The sequence below is a fragment of the Mastomys coucha genome, unplaced genomic scaffold (genome assembly GCF_008632895.1).
Source record: "Mastomys coucha isolate ucsf_1 unplaced genomic scaffold, UCSF_Mcou_1 pScaffold22, whole genome shotgun sequence".
Taxonomy (NCBI): domain Eukaryota; kingdom Metazoa; phylum Chordata; class Mammalia; order Rodentia; family Muridae; genus Mastomys; species Mastomys coucha.
In genome coordinates this window covers 119,968,980-119,986,222 of record NW_022196905.1, presented here as the reverse complement: position 1 = coordinate 119,986,222, position 17,243 = coordinate 119,968,980, and the positions used below count along the sequence as shown (strand labels likewise).

The 17,243-nt window shown below is 44.4% G+C and overlaps 1 long non-coding RNA gene across 1 annotated transcript in view; it reads right to left on the bottom strand.

Annotated features, from left to right (window-relative positions):
• Positions 1-6,357, bottom strand: part of LOC116070919 — a 6,574-nt gene extending 217 nt beyond the window's left edge. Inside the window, exons 1-2 of the long non-coding RNA XR_004110629.1 lie at positions 6,090-6,357; positions 924-1,023 (exon numbers count right to left, since the gene is read on the bottom strand). This is a non-coding gene — a long non-coding RNA (uncharacterized LOC116070919). The remainder of the gene's footprint in view (positions 1-923; positions 1,024-6,089) is intronic.
• Between the last annotated feature and the right edge of the window lie 10,886 nt (positions 6,358-17,243).

Sequence of the window (17,243 nt, the reverse complement as noted above, 5' to 3'; positions counted from 1 at the left end):
GAGGAGGAGGAGGAGGAGGAGAAGGAGGAGGAGGAGACTGAAACACAATGGCACAAAAGGCACTATAGTTTGTGTACCAGTTTCATCAGAACTAAACCTGTCACTCTATTTCACTCCATAGACATCAGTGAATAGTTCTACAATAAGTAAAACCTGATGAGGTGCCACAAGGTGTGATCCAGGCTTCCTCCACAGTGCAAGCAACTGGCAGCTACTCCAACCCTGACATTAATTATGTAACTCGCTAAGTCCTGAGCTTTGGATTTCAATGTCAATTCATTTTCTTTAGAATCTTTTATTATAAAGCAAAGTACGTTTCTTTATTCTATGAGAACATATAATTGGCTCCCAAAATATCCTTTACCCATATACAGAGCTTTTTATAGTCTTGGAGGACGTCAGTGGCGAAGCATACCTTGGTGTAGAGTTCTAAAAGTTGTTAATAAAATGGGACATACATGTCAGTTTTCTACCAAAATTCATCCCCACTTCCCAGGCTTGGAGTAACTGACTGCTCCATTTCCAGACAAACTCAACCTCTGGTTGACAGATCCAATTCGGGTTTGAAGCCAAGGACTTATAGACATCGAGAACACTCCAGCTGTTTAAGGTCCACACATGCACACATGGCCAGCCACCTTTGTTCATATCATAACTCAAATATAACAGTGAGCTACACACTCACTGCAATCAGCTTCCAGATGTGATGCCCGTGATATGTGAAATTCACATACAAATTACAGGCATGTAAAACTCCACTTCTGCATCATGCTTTGCAGTTGTTACGGTCAACCAATCAAATCAGAGGTCTTCGCCTTGCTCAGGGGTGGCAGGAAAGCAAACAGAACATAGAAACCCAGAATCCCAGTGGCAGCTGCATATAGATCACATAAGGGATGCTAGCATAGATCTCACGGGATTACCTTCAAGATGAACAACAAATATATAAAGGAGCCATGCCGAGTAGTGATGCAGACCCACAGAAAGTCAGTGATGTCAGGATACAGGAGCCATGGAGCATTACTGCAAGAAACCAGAAAGGGAATGCTCTGAGACACTCTGCCTGGAATTTCCTTGGTGTCTTTCCATGACTTCTGAACTCTCACCATCAAGTCTTCCTGAGATGTGCAGAGAGGAAAAAAAAAATCAGTGCCTTTCTTATTACACCAAGTCAAAAATCCAATTATCAATAGTGTTAGGAAATCATTTTCAGGGATGACTTTGCTGAACCATAAGGTGAGATCTGTTTCTTGCTGGCTGAGAAACAACCTGGTCTGTTTTCTCTAAAATGACCAGAGTCACTCATTTTCCCACCAACAGGGTGCAGACTGTGTAGACATGACATAAAGCTCCTTCTTGGTATCTCCAGCAACTCTTGATGCCTTTCGTCTTTTTATTAACAGAAACAGGAAGTCCCAGAGCTGAGAGATGTTAACTGGGCTTGTTACATCTTCCCACGGTCTATCTATAATACATTAGATAAAAATATCCAATTACAATTCACCGCCAAAATCTTTAAGTCTAAGAGTCTCATGCTCTGCAGAAAGAGTCAGATAGTAAATCTTTATGGTTAAAAAAAAAAAAAAACTGGATAATAAGCAATTCCAGATAACTCATCATGTTTTTTTTTTCCTTTCGGACAAGTGGCACCTGGCATTGATGCTGGTCTCCTACACTAAGGACATGAAAAGCTCCTTCAGCTAAAGCCAGGGCAGTATACCATCAATTAGCACTGTAATGTCTACTTAAAGGGAAAGCGCAGATACAATGCTTTCATTTTAACTGATTTTTTTTATACAATATATTCTGATTATGCCTTTCCCTCCCCTAACTCTTCCCAGAACTTTACCACCTACCCAGTACCATGCAATCTTTAAACAATCAATCAAACAAACAAAAGATACCAAGAAACACACACACACAAAACACAAAAAAGAAACCAAAATATACAAGCGAAAGACTAATAAAACAACAACAAAAGCCCAAACAAAATGCTATTGAATTTGTTTTCTGTTGGGGATCTACTACTGGGAATGGACCTACCCTGAACTGTGGTTAATATACCCAGTGAGACTCTATTAGGAAAAATAAATAAATTTCCTTTGCCAGTAGGTATCAGTTGCAGATGGTTTCTTGATTAGGGGTAGGAGCCCGTGTCTACTCATCCTCTCAAAGCTGGGTCTGTGTCTGGCTTGAACCTGTGCTAACAGAGGAAAAGGGTAGTCATTAGCACAGCTACAAACACTGTGACTGATATGTTTAATAATGGAAAGTGAGTTCCCTTCCGTACTGAGGACAGAGATCCCTGCTCAGAACTCTGAGGTTGGTGGGAAAGTTTTAACACAGTATTTCAAATTTAATTCATTCAACTAATATTTAATGAGGTCTAATGAGCTGCCAGTCCCATGCAGGGGAGGAAGGGATGGCTGTTTTACCAACTCTCTTTGGAAGGCTCATAATCAAAGCTATTGAATAAAGTGTGAGCAGAGAGAAGACGAGGCACAATTAGTTATCTGAGAGAACTTTGCAAATTTGGGTTCAGAAAACACGTGATTTTATGCAATTAAAATAACACAATTTCATAATTATGGGTCATAAATTATAATGAGATAGGGCACGTGCTCATCTTGCTTTATTCTTCTTAAGTGGACTTTGAAGTCTTATAAGCAACAGTGAGCTTCAGCGAACCCCAAACACTGCATAAATAGATTTTCATTGGAATTAATCAAACGAAAGGGTGTGCTCCTTGGACAGAAGAAATCTGAAGAGAGTGTGGTTAAGCCCTCCCCGCTCCTGTGAGGGTAGAAAGACTCTGGAGATGTCCTGTGATGATTTACTAGCTCTGTGTGGAAGGCCTGTGGAAGCACTGATGCTGCAATCCATTGCTAACAACTCAAACTTCAAAAAGTAGAAGAGGCGATTCAACCAGATGCCAGCAAATGAAGAAAATGAAAGATCCACTAGGCAGGCAACTACTTCAAAAACAGCCAGTTCTTCTAATGTGACTGTCACTTCCTCTAACTGCTCCTATACCATCAGGTCTCAGCACAAGTGTGAACTCTAGCAGGTCTTCCTTGACCCCAGAAGTCAGCTTATCTTATGCTTCCTGGAAATCCACATAGTGAAAGGATGGCATTGACCCCAGTGTACTGGCTAGTTTTCTAGCTAGTGTCAACTTGAAACAAGCTGGAGTTATCACAGAGAAAGGAGTTTCAGTTGAGGAAATGCCTCCATGAGATCCAACTGTAAGGCATTTTCTCAATTAGTGATGGGGGGGGGGGGGGGGGGGGGGCCTTGTGAGTGGTACCATCTCTGGGCTGGTAGTCTTGGGTTCTATAAGAAAGCAAGCTGAGCAAGCCAAGGGAAGCAAGCCAGTAAGGAACATCCCTCCATGGCCTCTGCATCAGCTCCTGCTTCTTGACCTATTTGAGTTCCAGTCCTGACTTCCTCTGGTGATCAACGGCAATGTGGAAGTGTAAACTGAATAAACCCTTTCCTCCCCAACTTGCTTCTTGGTCATGATGTTTGTGCAGGAGTAGGAACCCTGACTAGGACACCCTGTCACCATTTAAGGACCGGGCCTGATTATGAAAAGAAGACCATAAGGTACCATCTCCAGGAATAGACCATAAGTCCCAGGAAGTAGGCCATAAGGCACCAGCTCCAAGAACAGACCATAAAATCTAGGAACAAGGTCATAAAACCCCCTCCCAAAGAAAAGCTGGCAGATAAATACAAGAATGTAAAAATACCTTATCTCAGGATGGGCCACCTATGCTGGGCAGCCCTATCTCATCCTGTAGTTAAACGTTCATGACATAAGAATGCAGACCCCTGACCACGCAGCACAAGCCCAGTCAGAAGCAGACCCCTGCAACCCCTTAGCACCCCCAATGACATTTTAGATTACCTAATCATCTAGAAAACTCCCCTAATTCCATTTAAGAAGGCCTTCGAGCCTTTGTCTAGGGTCACCAATTTAAAGAATGGTTGACCCCCACAAGCTTGATTGTTTCTGTAGAATAAACGAAACACACTTTGTCTTGGCATACTATCTGAGTCTGGTGTCTTCCTTCAGCAATTTTCGGATCCTTACAGTAGGAAGCTAATGATTTCTCTTGTATTCTCTGAAAGTAAACACATTCACAGATATTCACATAAAGTCCCCACACCCAGCCTCATGCCCCACACTGCTTTAAGACTCTGAGATTCAGAGTCACTTGTGCTTTTACACAGGCTTGAGACTCTACCAGCACTTCTGAACAAGGAGAACCCTGATTTACACTTTAGATCTGTAGTAGGTTGGCCTAATGCTGCTTGTATGCTAATGCTAATTTTGGACCCCCAAGACTGTTTGCCCCAGAAAAGAGTGTCTCCTAGTAATACACTGAGTCACCCTACCTGCCCCCAGTTGATTGTGATTGGTGAATAAAACTGCCAACAGCTAGTAGCTGGACAGAAGATAAATGGGTGGGGTTGAGTTTTGGCAGGCTTTGAGGTAGGAGCAGAGGAGAGGAAGGAGAGAGAAGGAGAGAAGCGGCCATGTGATAGAAGAAGGAGGAGGAGGAAGAGGAGGAAGAAGAGGAGGAGGAAGAAGAGGAGAAGAGGAGGAGGATGAGGAGAAAAGGAGGAGGAGGAGGAAGAGGAAGAGGAAGAGGAGGAGGAGGAGAAAAGAACAACAACGTGCAGAAGAAGAGAAAGGAGAGCCACCATGGGTTAGCAGAGCCATAAAAATGTGGCCATGTGGGCTGGCCAATTCAAGCTAAGAGTAGCTCAGATGAAACTTAGTAAATGGTAACTTGGGTTATGTTGGATTCTAACAGAATGGAGGGTAGATAGTTGTGCTGCATAAGGCATATTAAAATATAAAGGCTGGGAGTTGGAGAGATGACTCAGCCAGTTAAGAACACAGACTGCTCTTCCAGAGGTCCCGAGTTCAATTCCCACCAACCACATGGTGGCTCATAATCATCTGTAATCGGATCCGATGCCCTTTTCTGGTGTGTCTGAAGTGTACTCATATTCATAAAGTAAATCTAAGAAAAAAGACGAGAACTATTTAAAACACATACACACAAGCTGCGTGTCTTTCATCTGGGAACATAAGTGGTCTTAGGTGGGTAGAAACTGTGACCCTCCTACAGCTGAGGGATGATTCTATCAGACCCCGCCTTGCCACAGATAGCCACGCCCCTCTGCCCACCTCCTGCTAATCGCCACGCCTCTCTCCAAGTTCCAGTTACCCTGGAAGTCCCGCCTCCAGAGACTGAAGATGAAGCTGCTGATTGAGCCAAGTTGCTGACGAACTTGGGGGAGGAGTTTTGCTTTACCTAGCTACCTGTTTGCTTGTAACAAACAAAGAGAATTCAATGAATGATGGTGGACTGAAAGCACACCATGTGTTAGTCTAATTTTTTCAAACCCTTCCCGCATTTCTGGTACCCTTAATTTTCAGGCCCTTTGACTTCCATTCCAGACGACCCATTCGTATGAGTGGCTGCAGGCGGACACAGAAACCTCACACAGAGATTTTTTAAATATTTTATACTTCATAGATCCCTCTCGGATTGTCGGTTGCTTACTCTAGGTTTTCCAAACCAGTAAGCAGTGTCCCCCGTGGTTCCTGTCTCTGTTCCTGACTAAGTTCCTGCCCTGACTTCCCTCACCAATCGACTGCAATGAGGATGTGTAAACAAAATAAGCACTTTCTTCCCCAACGTTGCTGGGGCAGACGGATCACTTCCAAAGCTGGCTCCCTTTTTCTTCCTTTGCTGTCCCTCGCTACGGAGGCCCTCTCTGCCTATGATCTATCTATGTTCTAGATCAGCTCCTACCACCACTTCAGACCTGCTATATCCCCTCTTTGAGTCTCTGCAGCTTCCTGCCATTAGGTATTAACTTCATGCGTTTATACACAGTTGTGCTCACATCCTGAATTTTCTCCTAGATCAGTTGATACATCTTGAAAGGGGGATGTGCCAACTGGTTCATAGGGGTTCCCCCTGTATATCTCCTAGGTCACTCCTGTAGACCCACCAGTAGTGAGAGGAAAATCTAACCTTATTCAGAGCACATTGCTGATCACTTACCAATGTGTTGCGGCTGCTCTTGAACTGTCTCAGGCTGCAGAGGAGGAAACTGAGGCTAGGAACGGTCAGCTGACTCATGCATAACTATCCTTTTAGACCTCAACTCAAAACAGATCTACAGACAGAATGCCCCACCCCCACCCCTGTTCGTGGAAGTTACGGCACACATCAGTGTAAGGGTCCATGATTCCCTGAAGAATGATACCAAAGAGTATGAAAAGGCAAGGAGCACTTTATTCTGCAGGCTGGGATCCACCACTTCCAAGTGAGCTCACAGGCCCAATTTAAAGCACATTAGGAGAATTCTGGGAAGGGGTAGGTGAATTCTATCTTAATCTGTTGGCTCTATCTCTAGGGACATCCCAGAACCATTGCTGGGTTGTGGAGGGCTGGAAACTGTTGCTGGGGAAGTCTGGAAACTGTTGCTGAGGAAGTCTAGAAACTGCTGCTGACCCATTGTTCTGCTTCAGGCCAGGTGGTAGGGCAGCTCCTGAGACCTAGACTTGCTGAGTTCATAGAAACAGAGATTTAGGCCTAGTCTCCTGAACTGCCAATTTGAAGCCTGTGATGGAGTCAGCCTTTCTCAATCAGAAGCTTATATCCATTTTACCAATTTCTTGGATGATGACCAATTCTCTCAGGCCCTGAAGGAATTGCCCTATGTAAATTCACAAGATCTGAACTAAATTTATATTTTCATCTTACCCTACCTAAGACTCATTGTACAGAATTCCAACCTAGAGAATCTTTATCTCTGGGCCGGACTGCCCCTCTCTCACACTCATATGAAAGTTGAAGCTCAGAGAACTATTAAGTAACTTGAGAGAATCTTGTAATCTGTAGGAGAGGGGTGGGCAATGTTGCTCAGTGGGTAGAGTCACCGTCTGCATTGCCTGACACCCTGGAATTGATCTTTAAGATGTTCGTGGTTCAGGGTAGAAACTGACCCTGTAAGTTATCCTCTGAGTTCCACATAAGCCATGGCACACGTGTACCCATATATACATGCAGGCAGATAGATAGACAGATAGACAGACAGATAGATAATCTCAATTTTTTTTTAAAAAGGAAGAAATGTACCTACTATGTTAATAGCAGTCTTCCAGCACAAGGTCAGTGAACCCAAATGTCCACCCCAGCACTGACCATCCAGTTGCCTTGGCATCCTGATAAGTTTTAATGGTAGATATCATCCCCACCCCTTAGGTCTCTAGAGCTCCAAATGTGTCACATTGTTCAGCAAAAGGAACTTAGCAGCTGGGATTGAGAGGGATCCTCCTACATGCTCTTCACAGAAATCATCATAGGAAACCTTCAAACAGAAGAGAAAGGACAGGGTCGGGTCAGGCCATGGAGGATTAGGCAAAATGCAAAACAGGCTGGAAAGATGGCTACCTGGGTTGAACATTTGCTAGGATTGATGCCCAGAACCCACAGGAGGAGAGACATGGTCATACACACCTGTCATTTCAGTGCTCTGAAGTGGGGTGAGAGGCAGAGTCAGGAGACTCCCTCAAAGCATTTGGGCCAGGTGTATATGCCAACAGCAAGAAGAGAAGATGAGGTCTGACACGAGATTGTCTTCTGACCTCCACATGTGTGTGACATGAACTCATACTTACATACATGTACACACACACACACACACACACACACACACACACACACACGCACAAAAGAGTAATTGATTTTTTAAAAAGAAGATCACAAGAGGGAAAGAGAGGTAATTAAATCAGTAAAGAGTTTGCCTCGTGAGCATGGGGATCTGAGCTCAACCCACAGATATTTAAAACGTTTTAAAAATACCAGGCACGGTCTTGCACGCTTGTGATCCCAGCCCTGGGGGTGGAGGAGACAGTAGCATCCCAAGAGCTTGCTCACCAGCCAGCTGACCTTAACTAGTGAGCTCTGGGTAATGAGAAATCTTGTCTCAAAGGAAACAGGTGGCATTCCTGGATTTTACATGAATGTACACACATATTCTCCCTCACATACAGTAACACACATGAATAATAGAAAATGAAAAGGGAATTAGAGTCTGAGAGGGGCTATGGGAATCCTTTAGAATGTAGGCGTGGCTGCAAAGGCCACAAGCAAACGAGGACCTAAGCCTAGAAGCCTTCGACTCTCCTCAGAGCTTCTAGAAAGGAATACAGCCATGCTGACATCTAGTAAGATTCATAGAGGTTATAAAACTGGCAGGCAATAACTGTGTGTTTCCAGGCTCTGTGTTTATGGTAATCTACTATGATGGGGATAGAAAAGTAATTCTGATTAAACAGAAAATAATGTTTTGCCCCAGTGACGAGCCCTTATCAGTTTTAGGGGTGACTGATGAATGGCTAAGTTTACATCTGTGAAGAAAGAGCCCCCAGGGATGGTAGCAGGTGTCTTCATCAATCAGACACAAGTTGATTGGCAAGAGCACTAAAAAATAGACAAGGCACAGGTTTCAGTATAGTCTTAGCTCATGGGAGCAGATGTGATTGTCCACCTTGGAGACATAGTAGGGCACAAGCATATGTATAGGCAGGTATTGAATTAAAAAATAACCACTGGACAAGCTTGGGAGGGAGCCTTATCCTTCTGAGAGTCTAGATGGCCTGAGACAGAGGGAAGGCTGAGGTTGGCCCTGAGGAATGAGAAACAGCTTGAAGATCCAATAGGAGGCTACCTAACACCTAGTAATCTCACCCCCATTTTTGTCCTAAGAAACTGCTTTGATTCAAGCTAACCCGTGTAGTGGCCATGTTGAGGCAATCACAATAACTCTGAATTTAATCAGTCAGTCCAGGAATGAGCTACACCCTTAGGAGGCTCTGTATGGAACCTGAAGGGCATTGCCTTACCAGGACATGACGGGGTGGGATCCTGAGGGAAGCTCTTCCTACAGAACTCACATATCTCCTTCTCTGTACTTATGCTGAGAACCATCTACACCGTGACCATCTCTTTCACTGGGGAATCTCTGTGACTTGTGCCATCTGTCCCTTCAAAAGCATCCTTCTTTACTGAAGAGGTCAGCTCAGGACCTTTGGAAAATTCCACCAGGCACCCCTCCCCTTCTGGAAGAGAGAGGTCATGAAGTATGTAGGCCAGAAGGGAGAGGCTGATTAAGCCCCTACTACCTTATTCCCTAAAGACCAATTAGCTTACAGGGTACACTGTCCCACCAATCATATTGTGCCTAGTTGCTGATGCTCTATTCTGCTCCTGGAAACTATATAAAAACTCTCCAAATGGGCTGCCTCTCCTTCAGGTGCAGGACGACCCCAGCACGCTGGAACAATAAATTCCTCTTGCTTTTGCATCAACCCCAAGTTCCTCGTGGTTCTCTCAGAGGGTCCCCAGTAGCTAAGGCTCATCAGTCCTACAGCATCAGGTATAGCATCAGGTCTGGCCTTCTAGGCTTTTCTACCATGAGCAGAAGGATCAGATACCCTTAACAAGCTGTCAGGTTTTCTACATGCCAGTTTCAAAGCGATGCACCTCTCTGAAAGCTGTTTCCCTGTTTTCAATAGCAAAAAATCATGTGCAGTCCCACCGATAGCATTTACTTCTTTATTTTTCATAACCCAGATGTTGTGAAAACTTACTGCCTGAGCACTTTTCCTAAAGATGCTGCCAGGATAGATTGCTGTGAACATATAATTTGTGTGTGTAGACTTAATTGTGACTGTTCCAGGGAATGGGCAACGTCTTAAAGCTTTGAGCAGGTAACATAATTTTAGTTGAAGTTTCTAATTTTCTATAATCAGAACATGCAGGTATTCTCAAACCAGGGTAAAGCATGCTTGGAAAGACTGCTCAGTGTTTCTTAGGTGTCTCTCCAGGGCGTTCTGTGTAATCCTTTGTTTCCTAGAAAGTAAGGCATCTTATCATGTCTAAGTATCTCTAGGCACAAGAGTATGTGCCGGTGGTCAATAGCAGTTACAAGCTGACTTTTAGTGGGACATTAAATATTACAATACACAATCGAGGCCAATGAGATGGCTCAGGAGGCGAAGGTGCTTTAGACAAACCTGATGGTCTGAGTTCAATTCCCAGATTCCACATGGTAGAAAAGGAAAACTTGCTTCCTCAAGTGTTCCTCTGACCTCCACTATGACAGACACATGTTCACATACATAGATATGCATGCATATGTGCATACAAAATCAATAAATAAATGTAAAAAATATTGTGGGGTTTTTTTGGTGGTGGTTTTGATGGAAGAGGAATAGAAAAGGGAGGCTGGAGAAGGAGGAGGAAAAGGAAATAGGGAGGAGGGAGAGGAGAAGAAAGGGGAGGAGGAGAGGGAGGAAGGAAGGAAGAGAGGAAGAGTGGGAACTTGAGGCAAAGACATCCCTGTACCACAGTGAGGTAAAGAACTTAGAGGTTTATTCCTGGAGCACATCATCCTAAAGTCAGCTTTGGAGACATGAGACTTCAGCTAAAATAAAAGACAGAAGTCACTTTTGTGCTCTGAGACCACATTGTCAGCTGCTACCAAATGCCTACTGCAGCACCCTGGCCTCTGTACTCCCAGTCTTTACATGAAGGACAGACCTTGTATTAGCTTGAAGGTCATTCCCAGAGACCTACCAACGCCATTACCTGCTGCCCCCAGGTGCGAGGAGACTGCTGGCCACCCCAGTTCTCTCTTTCCCTTGTCTGTCCTTCTTTCTGTTCTTCTCTATCTCTTCTTCTTTGCCCTCATGGCTCTGATCCAGTCTGTTTTCCCCACCCCTTCTCCCTTCTCCTACCCCAGAGAAGCTTTATTGAAACCAGGTCTGTCACATGATATGATTTCTCAGGGTGGGACCTTGGCATGGGCCTGCCAGGTACCACATCCCCGCAGCCCCCACTTGCCACCATATTATATTTCATATCACCTTGGCTACCTGGATCAGTTCATGCTCTGCCACACTGGGCTCAAGATCATGAAACCACCCACATACTGTCCAAATTGGAGGAATAGGGTTCAGACTTCCTTACAAATGGAGTTATTCATCTTACAGAGATATTCCCTTTATTCAATTTGCACACCATGTACAGTAAGAGCTAACCCACAGCTGGCCATTCACTCTGAGCTGGTTTTACATGTGTTGATTCATTTAATCTTCCTGCCATCCCCCTGGGAAGGCTCCAGTTTTTCTAAAGTTAAGGAAATTTAACCATCAAGATATTAATTTTTTATAACCTAGTAAATTCTCGAAGTCTGAAAAGTCCATCTTTCAAACCACATACCTCCACCTCTCTCCAGCCCTCCTCAGAGATACAGCCTCTAATCTGAATTCATGCCAGAAGGTTCTTTTTTGGTAAACCCTCCTCTCAGACAACCATGTCTGACCACTTCTTTCCTATGGGATCACAGAGGCCTTGAAAATGTGAGATGGAAACACATGCACACGCACACACACACACACACACACACACACACATACATACACATTCATAAACACACACATACATGCACACATATACACACATACACACACATATATACACACATACATACACACACATACACATTCATAAACACACACACATAAATACACACATACACACACATACATGCACACAAACACACACATGCATACACATACACAAACACATACACACATATACACACACATACACACACATACACACATATACACACACATACACATGCATACACATTCATAAACACACACGTACATGCACACATACACATACACACACATATATACACATACATACACACACATACATGCACACAAACACACACATGCATACACATACACAAACACATACACACATATACACACATACACACACATACACACATACACATACATACACACATAAACACACATATACACGTACACATACACACACATACACACACAAACACACACATGCACACACACAAAGGGTCTTATCATGAAGGAATGAATTCACCTCAGCTGTGTCAGGAAGAATAACACCTCCCCAAAGATACCCACATGCTACACCCCACACGCAGTGAGAAGGCCAGGTTGACTCCATGACAGGCTTCAAATGGCAGTTCAGGAGACTAGGCCTAAATCTCTGTTTCCAAGAACCGGGCAGTTCCAGGGGAGTCGAGGCCTCAGAAGCTGCCAGGCCACCTGGCCTGAAGCAAGAACAATGGATCAGCAGCAGCTTCCAGACCTCCTCAGCTACTTCCTCCCCAACAGTTTCCAGACCTCCTCAGCAAGTTCCCAGCCCCCACACCTCAGTAATGGAATGTCCGTAGAGATGGACTCAACAGATTAACATAGATGTCACCTACCCCAGAATTCCCTAATGTGCTTTAAGTCAGCCTGCAAGCTCACTTGGGGGCCTCTCTATCTTGGTACTGGGGAGACCCCAGTATGCTGGACTTCTACAGAATAAAACACTTTTTGCGTGTGCACACTATTTGAGTCTGGGGTGTCGTTCTTCTCATTCTTTGGCAAATGATGGACTCTTATAGTAGCATTGTTCTCAAGACCCAAGGACAGATAGGCTGAGAAAGTGGTAGGTGCTGGGCCCGTACACCTCAATCTAAAACAGTAGCCCCAAGTGCTGTTATAAATTCCACTTCACAGCTTTTAAAACCAAGGAAGACTCAGAGAAGTCTAGTTCCTCACCCCAAAGTACACAGCATGTTAGTGGCAAGCAGGAATCAGAACCTTTCGCTTGAGAAAGAGAAACAATCCCTACAACTTTGCCGAAATAGATTTTGTATGTTTGTTTGTTTTTGTTTCATTTTTTTGAGACAGGGTTTCTCTGTATAGCCCTGGTTGTCCTAGAACTCACTCTGTAGACCAGGCTGGCCTTGAACTCAGAAATCTGCCTGCCTCTGCCTCCCAAGTGCTGGGATTAAAGGCGTGTGCCACCACTGCCTGGCACCGAAATAGAATTTTACATGCATTAGGCGTTTTCACATTTGCCACGTTTTCTTTTTTTTTTAAAAAACCATATTTTCCCATCTTGACATCACAGTTAAGACAACACATGTGAAGTGAACAAAATTTGAAGCCAGCAGAGCCTTTGCCATCTGGCAGAACTCCTGGGCCCCATGGGACATCCATTCTCTTGCAAGAATCAGACCCCATCATTATGACAACGGCTAATGCCAGCAGCATATACAATCCCCACTCCCCACCAACGGGGTGATAGCTAACAATTTCCCATCAGCACAGACTCAATCTAGTCTTTCATCTGCCAGATCAATACTGGGAAGTGGAGCTATGGAGATCTGTGACTCTGGATTGTATGGATTTAATCAGGTAAATCAATTACATTTTACTAACGCCATTGTATATGGGACCCATGGAGTTTGGGTGAGTTTCCACAATAAAAGGAAGATTCTGGTGTAAGTGTAGAAGTGATTTTAAATACATACTTAAATCTTGAAACTTTAAATTCAATAGGATTGTTTGTGTTGTTGTTGTTCACATACAGTTACCACAAGCCACAAATAATGGCCTGGCTCTGAAGCTGCCAACAGAGCTGAAGTCCATGATGACCTTGGGTCTTGCTTCTGGGATCAATCAGCTCAAAATCCAATTCCTATCCCAAAGGGGATAAATCAGAGATTGTCTATTCTGAGCCTGGCCCAGGAACAGGCATTCAAATGGCCCCACGAGCAGACAATCAACATTACAGCTGACATCCTGGCTGCCAAATGAAGAGATTTTTAATAAAGATTTAAGCCCAAGGATTAAGAGAATGGCAAGAACTTAGAAAAAAAGCAAGGCACACCTAGGAGGATGGCTGTGGGCTCCTTTAAGGGGTTAGGGAGACAGATAAAGGAAGGCATACAGGTGAGGCTTTTCTCCCTTCCTAGTTATGAACATGCAATTTTCTAGAAACATCACCAGAAACTCTACTCACAGGGACAAGGCATGTACTAAGCCTCCTGTGTAGCCCTAGGTGGCTCCCAGTTTCACTTTGTCAGATTAGATTATAATTCTAAATTCTATCTGCTGTCAGAGAAAGGGCTGGGGTTGGGGGAGGCTTCCGAGTAGTCTTTTGAAATGTACCTTAAGAGCCACCAAAACTGGTACGTGTGGCTAAAGATGAGACAAGGGTTGTTCATTGTCCTGGAGTTCTTCTTTACTGCCAACAGGTTTCAAGTGGATTTCTAGGTAAGGCGCTCCAGTCAGGTCTTCTATCCCTAAAACTCTATCTGTCTGCCTCGGTACTTTTCTTTTTGCTGTGAAGAGACATCATGACCAGGGAAACTATTATAAAAGAAAGTGTTTAATTGGGGGCTTGCTTACAATTTTGGAAAGTTGGCCCATGACCATCATAGTAGGAAACAGGATTGACATGGTACTGTAGCTGAGAGCTTTATCCTCTGACCCACAGGCAACAGGCAACTGCAAACCCTACCTCCATAGGCATGCCTCCTCCAGCAAGGCCACACCTCCTAATCTTCCCCAAGCAGTTTATCAACTGGACCCTAAGCATGCAAGTATAAAGAACCTGCGGGCTCTTATGGGATATTATGGTTCCAACTACCACACTTGCATTCTGTCCTACCTCACTCATCCCACTGGGAAAGTAATGACATTTCATCGCAAGCCTGTGAACCTTCACTGGATAACCAAATCCTAAATTCCCACTCGGTGGCCACTATCTTCACGACTGTCATAGTCTGAGCTCAGTTTTTACTGTAGCAAAGGTCAACAGACCTGCCATGTCTTTGCTAACTGGCCTTGTTTGATTTTTGATAGGTTATTTCTCCATTAGTAAAGTGAGCCAATTTAAATCAGGTTAGATTCCATTAAAGGCAGGTATATTGGGAAGCTGTTCTCTGGTGGTCGAATATACTGGCCCCAAGGACCACCATGGAAGTCACCATGTGGGGGGGGGGTGCGGAGAAAGAGAGAAAGGGCACAGAGAAAGAAGGAGGAGGAGGAGGAAGAGGAGGGAGGAGGAAAAGAAAGAAGAGGAAGAGGGAGGGCAGGGGGAGACAGAGGAGGAGGAACAGGAAGAAGAAGAAAGAGGAGGAAGAGGAGGAGAAGGAGGAGGAGAAGGAGGAGGAGAAGGAGGAGGAGGAGGAGGAGAAGAAGGAGGAGGAGAAGGAGGAGGAGGAGGAGGAGAAGAACAAGAACAAGAACAAGAACAAGAACAAGAACAAGAACAAGAAGAACAAGAACTGAAAGACCCCCAGAACTGATCCTTACTCAAGTCTCGACTCACGAGAGACCAAACTTGCTGTAATCACATGAGGTTTATTCCAGATCTGGGGTCGAACTCATAGCCTGGCAGGCCAGAGGAGTTCAACCACGAGCAAGAGGAGTAAGCGGTATTTAAAGGAAAAAACCACAAACTAGGGGGGGTGAAGCGGTTACCAGAGAAACATAACAAGGGAACAATGGAAAATTCCAAAGGAACCCACTTCCTAGCTGAGTCTGGTCACAAGGAAGTCATCCTGCACACTCATTGTCTAGAGGAATGTGGTTTGGTCAACGCTATCTTCTTAATGGCTGACTGCTCCTAGGACTAATTAGATGACCAATATGCTGTGGTTTGGTCAATGCTATCTTCTCAATGGCTGGCCGTTGTCCTGTTCCTTATTCTGGGCAATGTTATCTTCTTAATAGCTGACTGCTATCCTGTTCCTGGAAGTGACCAGTCCACATTCCTGGCTCACAGAGACTTCCTATGCCTTCTTTAAGTAAAGGTTACACATTATACATACATTTCTATTAAATGCCCTCATTCTAAGATTCTCCAGTCTTTCAGAACAAGAACAAGAAGAATAAGAGGAGGAGGAGGAGGAGGAAGAAGAAGAAGATGAAGAAGAAGAAGAAGAAGAAGAAGAAGAAGAAGAAGAAGAAGAAGAAGAAGAAGAAGAAGAAGAAGAAGAAGAAGAAAAGAAGGGGAAGGGGAAGGAGAAGGAGAAGGAGAAGGAGAAGGAGAAGAAGAAGAAGAAGAAAATTATATAGGGAGGAGCCTTGGGAAAGGGCAGCTCAGCCACTAGACTAGAAAATTCAGGGTTGGAGGCAGGGTATGGCAGGTAGGGACTGAAGGATGCTGGGAGAATCTGGAGGCCAGGTCTACTTTGCTCTATAAAGTATGCACCTCAATCTCTTGTCCCAGGGTCCAAAACCAAACAATTTTGGTTAACATACAAAAAAGGAAAAAAAAGTTTCATTGCAATATTTTTAAACATGCCCTTAAACTTTGTTCTTATCCCCTCCCCCTCCCCCTCCCGTTCCTAGTCTTTTTCCCCCCACGGATAGTCTTCCTTTCTGCTTTCATGACAGGTCTCTTGATCTACCCTGTGCCTCTATTTATTTCTCCTTTCCTGAGTATGAGGAGGAGTCAGGGAGGGATGGGGAATGGGGTCTAGATCGTGCATGTGAGAGAAAGCAACATGTCTTTCTGAACCTTGCACATTGCTTTTAACCTTTCAACCTGAGGATGTCCCACTTGCATCCATTTAGCCAAGATTCACATAATTTTCAGCCTCAGAGTTAAATGTGCTCTCAGGGTAAACTTCTCTTGCTGGGATTCAGAGAGAGGTCTCTGCACCCAAGATGGGCTATTTTTCCCCCACAGGGACTGGAATGGGCTTTACTTTCTTGGATGGGTCCCTCTCAGCAGGACGGCTCCAGGTTCTTAAGAAGAATTGCGGTTGTAAAGTGGAAAAGAGGCTTTCAAAGGTATATTTGCATCTCAAAGGCACAGAGGAGGTTAACACTGACAGGCTTCCCAGGGCTGGTTAAATGCTCTAAATCCCCTAAGGCCTGGGTGAGAAGTGTGTTGGTTTGGTTACAGCTTTGTTAAATTGACAGGAGGTGTGGGGGAGGGGCAACAGGCATCTGGAGACACTACTGCTCTGCAACTCTTCCCTGGCTGACATTTATTCTGATGTAGGTCTGTCAACACTCTTTGTTAGTCAGCTTTCCATAGCTGTAAGCAACATTTGAGAGAAATAAATTTCAGAGTTTCCAAAGTATTCCACTAGCTGTCTTGTTTCTGGGCTATGGTGTGGCCCGGGGTCAGGATAAAGCAGTTTGCCTTAGGCAATCAGCAAGGCAAGAGAGGCAGGATGAGGAACAAGGGCAGGATATAGTCCCCAAATATCCACTTTCTTCAAGTTCCACCCCCTTTCTGTCAGCTTTCTTCATAACAGTGGTTCTCAACCTTCCTAATGCTGTGACCCTT